Source organism: Vidua macroura, chromosome 3, assembly GCF_024509145.1.
Source record: "Vidua macroura isolate BioBank_ID:100142 chromosome 3, ASM2450914v1, whole genome shotgun sequence".
In the NCBI taxonomy this organism is placed as follows: domain Eukaryota; kingdom Metazoa; phylum Chordata; class Aves; order Passeriformes; family Viduidae; genus Vidua; species Vidua macroura.
In genome coordinates, this window is record NC_071573.1 from 95,515,927 (window position 1) to 95,531,834 (window position 15,908).

At 37.5% G+C, this 15,908-nt stretch overlaps 1 long non-coding RNA gene across 1 annotated transcript; it reads left to right on the plus strand.

Annotated features, from left to right (window-relative positions):
• The first annotated feature begins 369 nt into the window (after positions 1–369).
• Positions 370–10,305, plus strand: LOC128805538 (uncharacterized). The gene is made up of 4 exons (XR_008436478.1): positions 370–485; positions 1,279–1,398; positions 7,416–7,685; positions 10,194–10,305. It is a non-coding gene; the product is annotated as an uncharacterized LOC128805538 (long non-coding RNA).
• The last annotated feature ends 5,603 nt before the right edge of the window (positions 10,306–15,908 follow it).

Genomic DNA, 15,908 nt, shown 5'->3' on the forward strand with positions numbered 1-15,908 from the left:
CCACCTCACAGGCTTGTTTATTGCACTTTTTTAACCCACTCCTTACTGTCTGTGCTGTGTTTTTTTCCCTTTGTTAAATAATCCTCAAGATACCCCCGTCCCAGATGTGGCCCAGCCATGGCCTAGCCGTGCCCTGTGGCGGGCAGTTGGATATGGCTGGAACCGGCTGTGTCCGGCTGGAACCGGCTGTGTCTGGCTGGAACTGGCTGTGTCCGGCTGGAACTGGCTGTGTCCAGCTGGAACCGGCTGTGTCTGGCTGGAACTGGCTGTGTCCGGCTGGAACTGTGTCCAGCTGGAACCGGCTATGTCTGGCTAGAACCGGCTGTGTCCAGCTGGAACCGGCTGTGTCCGGCTGGGGCAGCCCCGGCCTCCCCTCACGGAGCCGCTGCTGCTGCTGCCAGGGCCGGGCACCCACAGCCTCCTACTGATGTACACACTCAATGAACCAAGTATAACTTCTCTAACAAGCACTGGAATGAGCTCAAGTCAGATTGTCTTGCTATTTCTTTTTTATGCTTTACCTTGTATTCTTCATGGTTTTTTTTCATCAAAAAATATAAGTATTTTGTGAGAAGATACAGTAGTCCTTAGGACTGTTACTGGGTCTACTCAGGAACTATACAGAGAATAGGCGATTAAAGGCAAGGAAACAGCCCAGCAGTTTCAACATATAAAAAGCTTCCCTCCACAGAATTGGCAAATATCACGATGTTTGCCTGTGTTTTGTAGGAGAAAACCTCAATGTGGTGCTTGAAAACCTAGGGAAAACATCTTCATAATTTTATCTAAAAGATTGATAATTCTTTTAAACGCAACTTCAATATTGCAGATGTATGGCCACTGACTGTTAGATGCAGAGAGAGTAATTTGATAGTATATCCTTTGAAAAATCTATATATTTACCATTTCCCCGGAACATCCATATGTACATACCCCATCCCTGGGAAACATTCAAGAGTTGGACAGGGCTCTGAGCAACCTGATCAAGCTGAAGCTGTCCCTGCTCATTGCAGTACCATTGGACAAGATGACCTTTAAAGGTCCCTTCCAACCCAAACCATTCTATGATTCTATGATCTTCTTAATAATATTAGTAAAATAGGATTTGAATAAATAATTTAATTTTTTAAAACTCAAGTTCCTTATACCTGTTTTTTAAAATAAAAAGATAGGGCACCCAAATGTCTGTTGTGATATGACCCTTACTCACTAGCATTTATGCTTGTCTCCAGGGCAACTGATTTAATTTTTACTCATTCTAATTTCATTCTTAACCAGGTCTGACTGTGCTTTTTCTATACCATGTACCTAATCAAGGAATAGACACACATCTTGGGTACTTCTGCGCAGGTCATGGTACCAAGTTTGGTGTACAGTGACAAGAAGTGAGGCGAGGAGGTAAGGCCATGACACTTCAAAGTGCTTCATGCTATATTAGCAGGGACCAGCAATCTAGCCATTACACAGGACATTACAAAGATTGCTCTATTTCCCATTAATTTCATAAGCCTCACACTGGGTTATCTGTGAATGCATGTGTATCACTTACAGTCACTTTTCTTAATAAATGATTCATATTTAATGGGAATAATAAGTGTTGCTGCAAGTTTCTAACAAGATTTTTTTCACTGCAATTTCCTTCTCACTGTTCTTTCAAAACACTTAATCATCCATGATAATAATTAGCAAATTCTTGTTAGCTGAAGGGGAAATAATATCTTACAGTATTTGCACCAGATAAACTAGATCCATTATAACCTGTTTCAGTACTATACTTTGCAGGACATGGGAGATGAATTCCCAAACCATCAAACTATTTTCTTATCATAACCCTAAAAAAATTACCTCTCCTGATCATCTACTGTAAATAATTCTGTTTGCCTTCAGTAGTAGCACTCTGGCTTAAATGATGAAGGAAAAATGAAATACAAAAAGCTTTTGAACTCCATCATAAATAATGTGCAGTACCTGGGGCCTTTTATGCCCTCAGTTATACATGTGGCCTTATTCGATGTATGTATTTAGCATATAAATTGGAGAATTTGGTTTAGTAAGTAATATTTTTATTTAATTGATTCTGAGAATACTAAAAGTCTCCTAAAATTATACTGCTTTTGATGGACTTTAGTACAAACCAACAGAAGATGTGAGTGAGCAAGAAAGGGGTGGACACAGAATTGTAGAAGTGCTGAGATTAGAAGGGGCCTCAGCAGACCATTAAGTCTGACCCCCTGCTTAGAGCAGGATGCTCAGAACCATGTCCAGTCTCTTTCTGAACATTTCCAAGAAGGGAGACTCCACAGTGTCTCCAGACAAGTTGTGCCACTGTCACACTGTAACAAGGTTTCTTATATTCATAGAGAATGTCCTGGGTTTCAGTTTGTGCCCCTTGTCCCATGTTCTGTCATTGGGTGTTACTGAGAAGAGCCTGTCCTTCTTTTCTCCTTTCCCCTTCATCATGTATTTATAGACACTGATAAGATCTCCACCTCCTGAACCTTTCTCCAGAAGTTCTCCAGGCCATGGAGGGCAGCATTTTCTCTGCTGTTCTCCCATTGTTCATGAAGCCAGCCATCTCTTTGTAGAAGGCTATCAGGTTGGTTGACATAACATTCAAGATTTAAGAATGGAAAGACATTAATTGTGAGAGTATTCTGGCTCTGTATCCTAATCTGAATAAAAGAAGATTTTAAAAAGATTCACCTAAACCCTTATATCCAAATGCAAGTGGACTACATACTCTTAGAAATACGTAAGGAGATCCAGACCCAGTGATTCAGACAGTAAGATAAATCCAATTTTAGAATCAAGGAAACTAAAGCAGAAAATAATGTGGTAGTGTTTCCAGAAAGTACATTATTGGGCATATACAGCACATATTTGTCATTGCATTACAGAACCACAAAATTGATTGCTCCAAGACAGTATACTTTATCTACTATACTGATTCCTGCTTGATCCTGTGATGATGGGGCAGTGAAATTATCCTTCGCTTTCTGATTCACACCTCCTTCCACTGCTCTTGCTGAGAAATGAACCCTGCTGAGTTGCAAAACTGAGTGCCAAAAAAAAATGAAGGAGAGGTACTTATCAATGAACAGTAAGTAGCAGCAGTGGAACTGTACTTAATGAAGAGAGGCACAGGACCACTGAAAATATCACACCACAGGTGTGTTACTCTGGAGTGATAAACTGGCAGGCTGCCATGATTAGGACAGGTATTGATTTAAGACAGGTACTGACTGATTTGGAGGCAGGCACTTGTAAGGCAGCTGCAAGGCTGTAACACTCACCCAGATGTTCCTCCTGTCCTGTGGAAGACAGAATGAATATGAGTGACGTTATGACATAGTGCAGCAAGAATATGCTATTGCAAATCATTCCAAGATAATTTTATACTCACTCTGATGTCATAGTGCAATCGTCTAAATTCGTGTGAATTTTAATTGGTTTCATATATATGTTTTCTCTTTAAAAAGAAAGCTTCCTTTCAGTGGTTTTATTTATCAGTGAATGTAAGAAGTGCAATTGTGTCATTGTTAATATGTTTCTCTGATTAAATACCTTCTTTCACTTTGAAAACTAATATGTCCTCTCTGATACCACACAAAGCCATTCCATCTTTATTCCAAAATGTGATATAAACCCAGTGAGAACTGGTCTTCAATTTATGATTTTTAAGATTCTACATCAAAATGCCTTTTACTGTGACTCCAGTGGATACATTTTTACATGTCTGTCAAATACTGTTAAGTGATCTTCTGATAGAATAAAATCAATCCTCTCTCTTCAGTCTGTATTAGTTATGTAAACAGCTGTAAGTCTTCAATATTCATTACAAATATAAACCCATAAAAATATGTACCATTATTAGAAGAACAAATATTCACTTTCTGTATGATTAAGACAGTAGAGGGGATGTCCTTACTGATATTCTTACTCTTCCATCATTAATTAAAATGGTATTAATTATTTGTTAGTCTATTATAACTACTTGCTAACCACGATATAAAGAATGATCAAGACCTCGCCACAGTCCCATAAGGTAGTAGGTCTATTGAATTTGAAAGGTCCAGTCTTTTCATTGTGCAAAGCATGCTTAGCCCAAAAGGACTTCTGCATATGCAAATTCTGGGTAATGACATTGTTACTGGTTGTGACATCAATGGTTGTGTAATGAGATTAATTGTGGATGCATCTATAGAAGAGTGAACTATTAAATGATTCCTAAAAGTATAACCTCCATATGTTAATATATTTTTTATGTCTTAGTTTATTTCAGGGAAAGTAAAGGTTATTTCAGTAATTGTATTTTCACACCATCATGTGAATTTTTTCTGTGTTAGACATCATGCTTTCTACAATTATGCCCTAATTACTTAGTATTGCACACAGATCCACCAAGTTATTCTGTCACTTCTGGGAAATTATTTCATTTAATTTGACTTTAATCCAAGATATTATGCAGCAATAATTGTATCAGCATTTTATCTTGAACTATATGCCATGGCAACACTTTATTTTAGAAAGCACAGAGAACAATCTAATTTGTATTACAAATACAAAATAAATGACAATGAAAGTGGAGTGGCTGGGTAGATGTAACTATTACATTAATAGACATAATAAGATAGTATATAAAATTTTAGAAAAATAAGAATTAGGGAAGTGAAATTAAAAACAGAAGGGAAAAATAGCATATTTACTGAATCAGAATTCAAGCAGATCTGGGGGACTTCAACATACTGGCACTATTTAATTAATATTTTTATTTTCTGGCAGTGTAAGGTGACATTCAGACTTACATGAGAATTTTCAAAGTGTATTCCTCATGTAACCATCATGGACAGACACGTATCTTAGATTTAATTTGTCCTGCAAATTAGGTGATGCTTATTGTAGATTTTTTTACTACTGGCAGGAAATAAAGTTTAGGCATATAAGTCACAGAATGCAAGCTCAGCTAGTCTTCCTGGAAGACATAGCAAGCATATCTATGTTACAATAATCATGCTGAAATATCCGTACATCTGATTACAGATAAACACAGATGAATAGGTTTCTATTTTGTTGTTATTCAGGATTATGTAAAAGGCATATGGCCTTTCTCTATCTGAATTAATTTTAAGGGTATAATTAAAATACAGCAAGATCTTGCCTCCTGCCTGTTAGTCATAGAAAATTGATAAACTTGCAGTTTTTCATAACTTATTTACCACTTTCAGAAATATGGTTTACTACCTTCTCCCTTCCTTCCTTCTCTCTCAGGTTTCATGTCTATACTTTCAGAATTGATTTAAAATACATTTTATTTAAAATTTGTTCCCACTTCAACTGTGATACTTTCTGTTTACACAATCCCATCTTTTCTTGTTGTGTACAATATGCTCATCTTTCTTGAATGTAGAAGCAAAGTATTTACTCCAGTTTTGGATTCTGACTAGATTATCTTTGTTACCTGTCATTAAGCTTATCCTTCTTTCCTTCTTTCCTTCTTTCCTTCTTTCCTTCCTTCCTTCCTGAAATATTTTTTCAAATAAATTTTCATCCCTCTATTTCTCATTTGCAATAGGAATGAAGTAGCATTGTATGTGACGTACAGTAGGAAATAAAAAATCCTCAAGAGCAATTTGGAAAAGTATTCTACTTCTGCATCTACAGCATTACGCCTCTTGACTCTTAATCTCCCAGAGGAATTGACACTGAAAAGAAAACTTGGAAAATTTGGAAAATTGCTATAGACACCAAACTTTAGCTGAAAATTACTTCTGGAGAAAACAGAATTTTTAAATTCAACCTTAATTTTACCCATAGAGTAAACAGAGTAAAGCTAATATTTCAGAATATGCTTTACCCCCACTGGATTTTTCATCTCCTCAGAAATATGCAGTACTATTACTTTTTATTTTCTGCTACAACTGACTGTAAAACATATTTACTGTTTAGATTTACTGTAAGCTTTCAGACAATATTAGTGCCTGAAATCTTTGCTCTGGTAAACAAAATCATAGAAAAAGGGGCGTGTTGGGAAGTGGCATAGTAAATGAAACTACAGCTAAGAGTCTAATCATAATTATATGAAGAAATTATCAGAAGTAGAAATGATTCTCCTAATACATTAGTGTTCAGGAATTCAAACCTGTAAATTGGCTACTACTTAAGATTATAGACTTCTTATTCTGCACATAAGCAAGTAATTAACTTTAGGTTCCCTTCTTATGACTCTCAGGCTCTTGTCCTTTTAATTATAAGATCCAGAGGGTAGCTTTTATGTTACTATTATCTCTACTAAACTTTGAATAAAAGCTGCATTGAAACTTGATATATTAGTCATAGGTAATAGCCTGATAGCTTCTTAAAAGATGTAAAGTGCTATTCTGATAAAGCAGCCACGCATTTGTTACTTTTCTTTCCCCTTTGTACACAAATATTCACTTTTTTAAATGCCAGATTGATAACTTTAAGTAAAAGTTTTATGTGGATTGTCTATATTGTCATGTTATAGAAGGGCAATCCAAACCTGTTGATTTCTCATGTTTCTTTATGTTTCTATTCATGTTATCCTAGGCCAAATTTCTACACTGAAATACACAATCATTTAGTATGATATTACAGATTTGTGGAAAAGGACAATGAAAAGTTAAACTTCTTCATATGTCTGAAATACATTAATCTTTAATTAACCTATTATATGCCATAAATATATTACAAATAGAAATCATATATTGCAGAGCTGCACACCATTGCCTTGTTTTTTAAAAAAATATAAATTGATTATTATTTGCTGAAGGTTTGCCATTGCTGCTTCTGTTAAAGGGAAAAAAAGAGTAAATAAAAATATCTGAAAGTGTTTTTAAACTAAAGAAAAAGAACTATGAAATGTGAGCAGCTGTGAAGTGCTGAACATTTTCAATCTTTGTTTTTTCCTAACTAGTTTCTTGAATGCCCACAGATGCAGAGCAAACACATTTCTCAACATTCTTGGGACTGTTCCACTTGCTGAGACTATTGCTGTTTGCACTTATGTTAGAGGGGCCTAGTAGGTGGCAAGTTCTTATCAGAAAAATAATCAAAGAACACCAGAGGCCAAGAAAAAGCTTCCATTTTCTCACTTTCAAATGATAAATATGTTCCTTCCATTTCTTAAAGATGAGAGACCAAAGGACAGCAAGCATAAACAAGATGGCTTTGGTAGATTAGTGGCTGCAAATTGCTACCAGAATGCCCAGGACTTGGGTCCTACTTCAAGGAATGCCTTTGCATTTCAGGTGAAAAAAATGATCTGAAATACTTTTGTAGCAGGGAGCAGCATCCATGCTCCCTATCCTTTAGCCAGGTGTATTCTTCATTAGATAGTGCCACATGCCCCTTTCTTTGATCTTCTGTGTCTGTGACTCCTGCAATTTTCTTTTCAGGGTAGGCAGTTTCATCAGGAGAGGCACAGAGATGAATAGACAGGACCTCTGTGTCCCTCAGAGGGCTCAAATGGCAGAAGTAGGTGGGAGGTGAGCTGACCCCTCTTTCAGAGGCTTGAGGATTCCACATGGAACCAACCATCTGCAAACTCCACAAAGAGGGTGCCAAATCCCAGATGTGTGCTCAGCTCTGGTGAACAAATGGCTGTGTGTGAATTAACTGCAGCAATTTCTGGAGACCGTATGTGGGATCTGACATTATGATATAAGGTCAGTAGATATTGTAAGTAGATAAACCAATCTTTCCTAAAACTCTAACAGCACCACAGTAAAATATTAAAAAAGATGATAAAGATGATAAAAGATGGTACAATTAAAAGAATTAATGCTGTCTACACCAAAACAATGTATAATAAGCGCTGGAGAGGGGGAAAGGTTACCTAAGGCCTTTTATTTATTGTTATAACTCATATAAAGAGTACTTAAGCCGGCAGTGCTTGTCAAAACCATCCACAAAACCACTAAGTCACAATAAAGACATGTCTACAGTGCCAACCACTGTTAAGGGAAGGGGAGTAGGAATACGAAGATCACAGAATGAAAATAGACAGCTGGGCAACAGCCAAAAATTCTCCTAATACTGAAGCTGTTCACTTGTGTTTTGACAGCTTTTGGGGCTGCAATGCTCTCCAGCTTTAGGGATGGATTGAGTCCCTGCTGCGCACTGATTTTACAATTTTTGGTGCTTGCAGCAATTACATTATTTAGTATCAGTGGTGAAAATATGGGAGAGAAAGGAGAAATACAGCTAACTTTAGTATATTTTTTACCTCATGAGAAAAACCCTTCAATAAATAATTGAAGTATGTTAGGAGAGGAGGAAGATTGCCAGGATAAAAGTTGTTGTTTTAATCAGAACCACACTGCTTTTTGTACTGCTTGGTGGCAAAACACTTTAAATAAACAGATATAATTTAGATGAGTGTTCAAATGGTGGCCCTGTTGCTTGACTGTATCATATTTTCAGGTAGGTGAATTAAGTAATTAAAGAAATCCCTGGCTGCATTGGTCCTTTTAATATCTAGTAGTTTAAAGGGAAAGATTACTAAATTATTTAGCTCAGTTCACAGATTTTTGCACTGGAGTAATAAAGAATAGAATAAAATCACCACATAGTTTTGTTAATATAGATAATAACAGGAGAAATTAAAGAAATGTCAGAGATATATGATTATGAAGAAAACTCTGAACAGAAACACAATTTTAACTTCCCCCAAAAGTCTTTTCAGTCCTAAGTATGTATTTCTTTGCATTATTTTTTTACCATTTTTTTTAAAGCAAGACTAAAAGAACATAAATACTTTAGGACTACTTTAGGCATGTTTTAAATGCTGACTTTTAGCAAAGCAATAAAATGAACACTCCATGCCTACCTCCCTTAGTATCTTTTGATACCTACAATTTTTGTGCATCACCACTTTGTCTGACAAGGGACATCAGGGCTATTAAGGAGTCACAAAATAGATATTGCCAGGGCTGTCCCCAAAGGGATCTTTGTTGATGGACATATTCCGAGTCACCTAGAAGGCACTGATAACACTGACTTTGGAATGATGGGAATGCTAGGACTATCAGAATTTTTGAGATCGGCATCTTAGGCTACCTTTTGTTCAAACCTCCAAGGCTGAAACTCACGTGGTAGCATGTCTTGGTAGTACCAGGCACTTTCCCTATCCTCTGTGCTGAAGCTGACCTCTGCAGCTTCATTTAGGATTTCTTCAGAAATCATTGCAGCCAAAGAATGAAAAAACATAATTCTTAGGAACTAGGTCGGACTGCCACTACATTTTGCACAAATATTCCTTAATGCAAAAGACAAGTGTTCTTCCTAGCACCTTTTTCACTGGAGGATGCTAGGAACAGCTTCACATTCATCTTATTGCAGTTAGTAATCACACTCTCCCTGAGGACCCTAGGTTTGCTAATGTGTGGTTGTCCAAATTCTGCAGGTTTTCTTCTGGTGTTTCTGATCACCCACTATCTGATCCCAGCTGTCTGCTGGGAGAGGAGAGCTGACTCACAGAGAGAGAAAGGCCTCAAGCTCTGGTGTCTCATTTCTGGATGAATCAATTAGTCAATGGAACTGAAAAATACACATTGGTCCTGAGCCTTCCAGTAGGCAGCATAGCTTCTACAGGAGCAGTAGAAAAGGGGCCAAAAGCCACATATGTATGTGCTGATTTTGGCTGAGATAGCGTTGCTTTCTTTCACAATAGCTAGTATGTGGCTGTGGTTTGGATTTGTGCTGAAAACAGCACAACCTGTTGATAATCCAGAGATGTTTTTGTGATTGCTGAGCAGTGCTCACACAGCATCAAGGCCTTTTCTGTTTCTGACCTCACCCAATGAGTGGGCTGGTCATTCACAAGGAGTTGGGAGGGGACTCTCCTGAGACAACTGATCCCAACTGACCATACAGATATTCCACACCATATGACATTGTGTTCTGCAATAAAACTAGTGGAAAAGGTTGGTGGGGGGATGAGCTGCTCAGGGACTGAATTGGCATAGGTTGGTTAATACTGTGAAATTGTTTTCATTTTTATCCCCTGCTTTTCTTGGATTTTATTAATCTCTGTTATATTATTATAAGTATTATTGTTGTTTTTTGTTGTTGCTATTGCTTATTATTATTTAATGTCAATTGTTAAACTGTCTTTGTCTCTACCCATGAGTTTTATTACTTTTACTCTTCCAATTCTCTTTCCTATCCCACAGGGGTGGAGTGAGTGAACAGCTGTGTTGGCTTAGCTGCTGTCTGGGGTTAAACCATGGCAATATGGAAAGTGCTGATAATTTCTTCACGTGGTATTCAAATCTTTTCTTTAAACTTTCAGTAATGTAAGTAAAAGCATATCCTCCAATGCACTGTGTGATAGCTTGTGTTTCTTACAGCATCAAGGAACCTTGAAAGGAATACAGAACGCAAGAGGACTTATGATCAAAGGTTGTGATTACATGCAAGTTCAAGAGATGCATCTCTGAATTTTCTCATCAGACTGTGGAGTTGACTGTTCTGTCATATATGGAGTTGTTCTTGACAGTTAACTTTCAGCAGACTAATGCTTTAGAAATTATTTTGTTTGGTCATTTTCATAGGAGGCTTCTCACATTGTGTCCTGGTAACCCAAAAAATGTATATTGTATTCCATATCTTTCACATGCCTATCTGCCCAAGATTGTTACTGTTCCTTTAAGTTCCAGGGGCCAAAACCAGAATTGGAGTGTCTTGCTCCAGTTTTGCAGAGGTGGGGGATGCTGGGGGTCCTCTTAGAGTCAGGAACACTCAAGGATGGCTTTTTTTCTTGCAGGGCTGCTAAGAGAGTTGCTTCTCTAAGCAAAGGCAGCACGAGGCAGAAGCCTTTTGTTTCTCTCTAAACTCCTTCCCTGGCACAGGCCTCCAAGAAACTGCTTTTCACAATCCTAAACTGTTTCAGGGCAAATTTCACAAATACTCGTCCACAGGCGCTAGCTGAGACTGGTGGGGTCAGGGCTGCCGTTTTTGGTGCCCTGGGAGTCGCTTCTCCCCACCTCTCCCTGAAATGTGGGAACGGCTCAGACCTGCAGCGCCACACCAGATGGGTCCAGAGGGCTGAGAAGTAGCAGAGAAATTGACACTGCAGTTTCAGAGCTGCCGCCACTGGGAGAGGCCCTGTCGAATGGTGTGGAGCCAACATCTTGGTAGCACTTTACTGGGTTTGGACTCCAGATCTTTGCTTTTGTACTTGTTCCCTGTTGGTTGCTGTTTGGAGGAAGAGGGAGTTTTGTTATTGCAGAAGTTTGGCTGCTGTGTTGTTTTATTTTTAACACTTTCTCCACCACATGACTGGGTGATCTGCTATTTTGCCTTTGTCCCCTGGACCACATGGTCTTCTATGGAGGCCACCATTCTGGGGAGGGACTTTATGCAATCTTGTTTTCTTTGTTGCTGGGAGTCCAGGCCATGCCATTATGTTGATTTTAGTCAAACCCATATGCCTAGGGATGTACAGATGTTGCAGCACAGTTTTTAGATAAGCCAACAGATGAATGAATTTGCTAAAATAAAAGCTTATCAGATTAAGGTGAATGTTTGAAGATGGACCAGGCTATCTGAATTCTACACCATGATGACCTTATTATAACATTGATGCTAGAAATTTTTACATTATTTTTTGTTCAATTGATATAGAACTTTGTTTTTCTTATAAATCAAACAGCTAGAGTCCAAATTTACAAGCTGAAACAATGGGATATGTTGGGAAACTCAGTCACCAGGTGCTGAATTTTACCCCAGCTAAGGTAAATCCCGGAGTCAACATCCAGTCACTCAGATGATTCACTTCTTAGCCTCCTGAATTTCAGCTATAGAAGTGATGCATGTAAATTGTAGTGATGATCCTGTATACCTTTCTGCATTATTACTTTTTTCCAACTAGAGCCATAATAATGAACAGTCTGTTTTTGGCAGCTGCACACTATTACCTCAGCAGAGAGGTTCAGAAATTTGATTTGTGTGTACTGTTTGTACAGTATAGGAAGCCTTTCCATAATGAAGATCCGTTGTGTACTGCTTGACTTCTGCTGTGTTATTCCAATGCCATAAGAAATATTCATCAAGTATGACCTTCATTTAATTGGTCCTTTCAGTTTCCTCTTGGTATTATTTTTTTACTATATATATGGGGTCTACATGAGTCAGCCTGCAGCCTCTGGTACTTGCTGTAACCTGATGTTTTAATTTTTTTTCTTTTGCTGCTTTCACAAAATTCATGTATTCTCTCGCTGGTTCTGGTTCCAAATAGTTAGGCAATTACAGTAATTTATTTCACACATAGTTTTTCTTACTGAACAAGAATAACAGGTGCGAAACAGCACCAACTTCCACTTCTACTTTCTCATGCAAACAGCAGGTTTGACTTTATGACAAACATGTGTAAGGCATTTGCAACCAGTTTAGGGGGGAAAAAATACAGATTGTCATTAGGACCAGATGACCTTAAGAGTGTCTTTTCAATTCCCCACAGTGTCTGAGCTTCTTAATTAATCATTTGGATATGTTAAAAAAGGACCAGAGGACTACTTGTGTGAATTGCTCACAAATGAGGAAATATCAAATTATGATAGAGAATGACAACATTAGTTAGAAAACAAATCAAGTTAATTGGAAAATTTCCAACAAATGAGACTATATTTACATTGAGAATGCAAATATATGCCTATACTGATATCAGAATTCTTATAAGCCTCAGAATCATAGTATGCCAATATCAAATGTATCATGGTATCACACGTCATGAAAAAGAGAAACATATTACAATAGATATTTTTGGACTGTAGGTCATACTAAAAGAATACAGATTTAATTTCTATGTAGACAACTCTGGATGTATAAAACTGTTTTAAAGATCTTGACTGCATTAAACATAAACACAGCATTTCCACATGACCAGCTTTCTTCGCAAGCTATGGGAACAGTTCTCTAATGTCACTTTCAGTCCAAACTTTAAGGACATGAATCTGTGTTTCCTTTTCTGTCATCACAGATTCTTGACCACCTAAGACCTCTTTTTCAGCAGTGGTCATAGCAATTTGATTTGCTGAAACACACCCAGAAATGCTGCGAGCCAGACTCCCTGCTCCCCTAGTTGGGCAGAGCTAGCTGCAAAAAAAAGTGTGAAATAGTCAAAACAGCTGAGAAAACACAACACAGTCTCCCTGGTCAAATCATATTTGCTCTTTGAAAGCAAAGAGTTGTGTTTCAGGAGCTGCTGGCTATATAGAGACAGAAAAATGGCAGAAAAGTGCTTTTCCTTTACAGAGGCCTCATCTCTGCCACCTTTAACTCTGAGCAGTGGAGTAAAAACACACAGACAGTCACACTTAGAAAAAAAAAGTGTTTTAGTAAGAATGTTTTGTCTCAGCTACATTCTATATAACTGTTTTTAAACTGAAAAAAGGCATGGGCAAGTCTCTGGAGAGCAGTGCCCCTTTCTTGAGTGAACAGCTATATACTACTACATTAGGAAGACAAGCACATACAGAGTTTTCATCTTGCCACTCCCCTCTCACACTGAAAATTATGCATCTTTCTGTGCAGAAGTGTTAGTTTCTGTCCCCATCTTCTCTGGACTCCCCACTGAGGAAAGTTTTAACCCTGAACCTGGATACCAGACTTCCAAACATGTTTGTAAATAAAAGGGACTGTGTGTGCATTAGATAGTCATCATCAGTTTATGCTTACCAGACTGTATTTTAAGGTGGTAGTTCAATACCTGCAGAGAAGTTTACCCTTTTAAAATTTTTGGTGGAAAACACAGGAGCTATGAGCTTTTTGGTATCAAAGAGCTTAAAATTTCTGGGTCTCATCTCATCTTGACTTTGAATGCCTTGTTGTGCTTGTCGTCTACCTTAAATGCCATGGGGTATTTTCATGTTCAGTGCAATCAATATGCAGTTTGTTGCTCTGATTTTAACTGCGGCCAAAACACTGAGCTGCTTCTCAGTTTGAGAAAGGGCAGAAATAGAGTAATGCATATTTTTTCTCTATTTAACTGAAAGTGATTTGTAAGAGATTTAGAATTATGTAATGCCAAAGTGACAGAAAGTGCATTCAGCGTATAAGCACCTTTCTAATCCTACCCAGGATTGCAATGTTATTTGCACCAATGAAGATAAAATGTAATTCTACTGAAATCAGATGAGTTATTCTCAGGTACGTGGGTGGCTGTAAAGCACACAGGATAGTGTCATGGCCTCTAGACAATCAGAGTTTTAGTATTTAATACTTGATAGGATACAAAAGTAAGAGTAAGTAAGACTAGCTACTCTTTGCTATTTCCGCAGTCAGAATTAGCTGCACTTATTGTAGCAGAACAAAATGAGAATAAGAGAACAAGCAGAAAAATATTTTTTCTCTCCACAAAAATATTTCCAGATATGTTTTTTGAGATTTAAAGAGAAACCATAGGAAATTTATAAACCAAACAGAAGAAATGCAAGTAACAAATAATTTAAAACAAAATTACTCTCCTGTTTTCTAAACTTTTCCATGAGACCAAGTCATGAACTTCTATTTCAGTGTGTCAGTGCAGACCTTTGAAGGCTCTTTAGGGGAGGAAAAAAATTACAAGGTGGTAAACTAGGAAAGATGTTTCTGGTTTCCTTTTCTTAGTAATTTAACAGAGAGTTTTGATAAAAGGATTCTATAAATGTAGGGCCAGGAGTGGAAGGAAGAGAAAAATTTCTTTTTTGAGAGTTTTTATGTCTACAACTGTGATTCCCAGGAACATGAGAGCCTTGTTAACATGTAGCACAAGCTGACAATTATAGCCTGACCTGTGCTGGCTGTGTAGGAGATGTAGCAGACCGGGAGCCAGAACAGGACAGAGACAAAAGGAAGAGCTGAACACAGGGACATGCACAGCAATAACTTTCATCACTCTCAGGTATGAAGATTACAAAAAACTATTGGATTCTGCTGATGCTGGGGCTCCCCCATCCCTAACAATATGTTAGTAGAAGCCAGGAGATTTTTATTTTAATGTCTGAATATTCAACTGAACAAAAACTTCAGGGCCTAATGCTCTGTGAGTCTTCCAGACTAGCAGAATTACTGATGCATACAGAAGCTAAAAAAATCTAAAAAATAAATTGCCTGGGAACTGAAGCAGAGGTAGTTATAAAATCTAAAGCCTTTGCTTTTAGTAGCGATTCTCTCTAAGAGACTCTTTAATTGCTTTGTTGAGCAATTCTGCAGTACAGTAATGTCTAACATGTGTTGGCTTGCACAATTAAGACGTTTTTGCTTGTGCTTCTAGTACCTGGGAAAGCTGACTGAGTCTAAGCAACTGATTTCTAATTCGATTATATATGACAATATTAACAGCCCAGATGTTTATTTGATATATTTAAATTTGTTTATACTTACTTGGGACATAACCAGGATGCAATGGAAACATGGCAAGTTTAATTAATTTCAAACTTTCAGCTTATTTCCTCTGTTGACGCTCGGCCTGATGTTAGAAGTAATGTACTGTGTTGTTCTTGGAACCCATTAATAGTTAAAGTATCTGATACTTATTTTCTTCTACTTTATTTTTCCTTGCTATTCTCAGCTATAAACAGCCTGTCTTCCAGAGGCACGGGTTCAAATCCAGCCATATAGTTACATCATTTGCAATATGTCAAGATTTGCTCCACATTCTCTTCTGAAATACTTTGTTTGGATGTTTGGATCCCTGTTTCATATTAGCCACATTAATAGGCATGTAATTGTAAGATAATTAAGCAATAACTTAAATCTCAGAGCAAGTTGTATACATACATTCCACTTCTATGTTTTTAAATTATCCTATAAGAAATCCTGCAGTTATCATCCTCACTTTATTAGAGTATTTTTTTTTCCTTTTACATGGAATAAATAATAGTGACAACTTTTTTTTTTTTTTTCCG